This window comes from Corvus kubaryi, unplaced genomic scaffold (assembly GCF_017639235.1).
Source record: "Corvus kubaryi isolate FWS band 111438036 unplaced genomic scaffold, C.kubaryi_AGA036_p1.0 37392, whole genome shotgun sequence".
Classification (NCBI taxonomy): domain Eukaryota; kingdom Metazoa; phylum Chordata; class Aves; order Passeriformes; family Corvidae; genus Corvus; species Corvus kubaryi.
This window is the reverse complement of record NW_024581131.1, coordinates 10,566,929-10,571,170: the sequence shown is the minus strand read 5'-3', so window position 1 is coordinate 10,571,170 and position 4,242 is coordinate 10,566,929. Positions and strand designations below refer to the sequence as shown.

The 4,242-nt window shown below is 41.3% G+C and overlaps 1 protein-coding gene across 10 annotated transcripts in view; it reads left to right on the top strand.

Annotated features, from left to right (window-relative positions):
- Positions 1-3,396: 3,396 nt before the first annotated feature.
- LRRC4C (leucine rich repeat containing 4C) overlaps positions 3,397-4,242 on the top strand; it is a 497,660-nt gene continuing 496,814 nt past the window's right edge. For all 10 annotated transcript variants that reach the window (XM_042038289.1, XM_042038287.1, XM_042038282.1 and 7 more), the window contains exon 1: positions 3,397-4,031. The gene's annotated coding sequence lies outside the window, so the exon portion shown is untranslated. The remainder of the gene's footprint in view (positions 4,032-4,242) is intronic.

Sequence of the window (4,242 nt, the reverse complement as noted above, 5' to 3'; positions counted from 1 at the left end):
GTCTTGCTAATGCTTTCTCGGTGTGGAAATCATACTCATAAATATGACTATTACTTCATAAATAAACTGAAAATTAAGAGGAAACAAGGGAACTGGTTGCAAATAGCATATGGAATTTGGGGTTCACTAAATCAAATGATGTCAATATAATAAAAAAAGTGAAACATTGCAAAAATATTTGAGGGACTTTTGGAGGTTTCTTGTGTGAGAGCATGTGTGCTGGGTCAGTACTTTCTCTGCTGAGGGCTTTGCTGAGCAATAAGCTTGTGTGCTTCACTTGTGCTGAATTTCTGAAGTTTTCAGAGGAGTGATATTGATATCAACTGACAGGTCATCAAATTCAGCTGAATGAGGTGAGGGCCAGAGTGAGAGGGAGCTGAAGTCAAGTTTCTTTTTTTTTTTTCCTCCCCCCTTGGGAGGTGGGATGGGGGAAGGGAGTGATATATCTGCCTGGTTTATATTGCACTGTAAACTGCCTTTGTTTTAACCATAATGTGGGAACATGAACAAAGATGCTTGTAAGACTGTAGTAATCGGGGGAGTGATGAGATGGCCAAAGTGCAGCCTGTTTTGGAGAAAACACCAAATTCAAAAAGCAAAAATCCCTGGAAGTGCAAAGAATATTTTTTCCTTTTGATTAATATTAAATAATTAGCAGGCAGTATGGTTTTAAAAATCACATAAAGGCAGGTGAGGTAGGACAAAAGTCCTTGCCTGTGCCTTTGGGATTATGAAGAAGAATATTTGGAAAATACCAACAGTAACTTATGCTTGCACAACATTTAATCTTTCTTCCCCCTCCCCCCCCCTTCTTTAACATGTATTGTGTCATGGAAATGGAAATTAGAATGCAAGTCAGTTTAATTACTTTTGCTGTTGTTCTAGTCCCATGGATTGTAAATATTAGATTTATGAATAGATTTAATTAGCTTTGGAGTCTTTTTTTTTTAATATACTCAAGCAATTTTGGCTGCACCTAGAAAAAGGTCGTGGAAAAATCTGTCCACAGTGGACTTTGGTCTAGACAGGAGGTCTTCTTTATAAATACTTAGCTGACTAGTTAGAACTATAAATGTTATATCACTGATGAAGTTGTTAATCTGAGAGTAGCAAAATAACTTATGCCACTGTCTTAGAAAGCAGAACATGCCATTAGCTTCATCAGTATGTGCTCTGGGATGATATGTTCTCAAAGTAGAAAGTGACAATGTAGTACTATACTCTTGGGGCATGCCCAGGGGATTTTGGTCACTGCATGAGGTGGAAAAGGTTAGTGACAAGAGTGTTTGACTGAACAGAGCAAAGTCAATACAAAGGGCAGGTAAAGGCATCAGGGCTTCTCAGCATGAGGAAATAAGTCCAGGCTGCTTATGACAGAAGACTATGAATCTGTGAGTGTCATACTAAAGCGTGCAGAGCATTCCTGTCTCTGACTTTGCAACTCCTTGTGGCACAGATAATTAAAGGCTGGCACAGTGTACTTGGGAAATACCACTATTTGCTTCCCTTGATCTGATGGTTGCCTGTGACAGTGACCAACACAGGCAAAACTTTGGCTAGATGGATCTTCAGTCCAAACTACTGTGGCTACTCATGTTCCTATGTGGATAAGCATGTTTCTATTTGTGGATGAGTGAGAACCCTCTCTAAGATCCACAAGTGAAGAAAACAGCAACATAAGATGTCATGCAGTGTTTGAGAATAGGATGGAGGGTGAAGAAAGGATAATGTAGAGAAGCAAAATAATTGCAGTAAAGAAAACAGTTACCATTTACAAATTCTCCTATTGGTTCAGTGGACTTTTATATAAATAAATCGTTTTAGATTTAAATTATACAGCAATTTTAGCCGAAAAAGTGAACAAAATCCCAAGTGGCGATGTGTGATTTGTGAAACAGTGCAGGTGTTCCATCTTCTGAAACTGCATCCTACATTTCTCTTTCAAGGTACCACACCCTCCTTCTCATGCTGTGTGGCTTTGCAAGTTCACTGGCTGTTAAGACTGCAGGGTTTACTTAACAGTAGAAGAGTTTTACTCCATGTCAGTATTAAATATTGTGGCCACAGTACTTATGGACAGTGCCATGGTACGTTGCAGTCCTTTGTGCTACAGTAGCAGTAACAACTGCCAGGGTCAGTGCATCCAGGCTTCCTTGACAGTTATCCTATGGCTGGTGTATCTAAAACTCCCCAAAGCATTCCCACTGTGTTCAGTCACAGTTTGGTTGCTGAAACTTGTGGTGGTAGCTCTTTCTGTGATATGAAGCACCAGATTCATTTAATGTAGCTCATTCTTTAGGGAGCTCTGTCAAGTGTATTTGGTTGCTCAGACCTATGAACTGGCTCCTTAACAGCCCCACATAGTTATAATTTACTGTAGTAATCCCAGAACTGCTTCTGAGGAATGGTTTATTTTTGCTTTCATGTTTTTGAAGGAGTCTCAGTCTTCAGTCTCCTGAAGGAGTCTGAAGTGTCATCTGCTGCAAAAAGCTGAAATTATGGATGACAAGTGAGACAGCAGCGTTTGCATCCTGAACCTGATGCAGAGGATCTGAATTACCTGTGGGAAACCAAAGGCAATATGACTGTTTTCATATTTTATGAGTGAATTACAGCTAGGACTTGCACTTACCACAGCAGAACACTCAGGTTCATGAACCAGTGCAGGTCAGCTATTTAGCTGATACATGGAAAATCTGTTTTGGCTCTTGGACTGAGAACTCTAAACTCATTTCATAAGTGAAAGGTTTTGACAGAGCAATTCTCAGTAAAGGAGGGAATTTCAGGCACCTTCATAAATGCAGTGCTGGATGTCTGCCTCCACTGACATTCTAATTTTTTCTTTTCCTGCCAGAAATCTTTTCTTTTCTAAAAATATTTACTTGACTCTGCATATTGCTGCCTAATCTAAAGATGGATAATATAGTGCTGATTTTAAAATCCCAACTGGTACAGGACATAAGAATGACTTTTAAAACATTGCTAAAATGATCCCTTTGGAACAATTTTTTAAAGTGATTATGCTCTTTTGGGTATAGTGTGGTTTCTACACTACCAACCCCCCCCACTCCCTCTCCCTATAACCACTGCTGCTGTCCTAATCTTCTAGACCATTTAGTACCCTCCTCTTATCCTAAGTAAAATACAACTGCTGGCTCTGATATTCATTAGGTGATAATCCAGATTAATTCAGACTTTGATGTAGAAACAAGTCCTATTTCAGCTGCCAAGAAATCCAGATTGCCCCATGGAAAATGCACACACACATGCACGTACATACACACACACACGCAATATGTAGAATGCCTTAAAGAAACTGTAGCTAACCACCTTATTAGTATTCCTCCCTCCTCTGTGTTTCACTTGCAGCAACAGAGGGCTGAGCAAAATGCAGTAGAACAGGGACAGAGACAGAGCTGGCAATCATCTCGGTGCAGGCTGCTGAATGTAGGGGGTGGGGGGGATGCAGCAAAGCAAGATTAATAACCTTGCCATAATCCTGTGCACCCTGGAAGGAGATACCTCCGGTGACTGAGCTGTTCTTGTCTTGATTAATTGGACTGAGTGAATGAGTGGCTGGCAATCCACCTGGTTTGGAGGCGACCCCCTGGTTTTCTGCTCTCTGAATCCTCTACCCATCTGGGAAGGTAACAGTGAGACATACCATCTGCAGCACACACAGCAGCTATTGGAGGCTACTACTGACAGTTTGCACTACAGTTTTTTGGTGAGCAAGAAGCCAGGTATATTGTACAGTAGGATATTTTTGTGCTCAAGCTACCGAATTTCACAATCTGGTCCTTCAGCAGCCCCCTACGCTCCCTTTCCAATTGCCTTTGAGTTCTGGGCTTACTTTTGGCATAGACTCCTGGACGCATTTTGCTGGGGATGGAAGAGCAGTAAATGGAACCTCTGAAAACTAATTGTTTTGCTTGTGTGTGACTCGAGAAAGAAAAAAGCTAAAAGAATTAAATCCACTTGGAGGAATTTAAATTTCTTTGTGAGAAGTTTATAGAGGGACTGTTCTAAAGGTAAGTCCAGGGGATTGTCTACCCCTTCGGTTTCCTTGTTTGTTTCCTGCTTGCTTGCTTAAAGTAGGGAAAAAAGGCTAAAACATTGGTACTGGGTGCATACGGAGTGTGGTGTTTGTAAAGTCTGTGCTTGTAATTTGCATCCCCTTTTTACTTCCTTTTCTGGGTTGTTTTGGGGGGGGGGGGGGGGGGGGGGGGGGGGGGGGGGGGG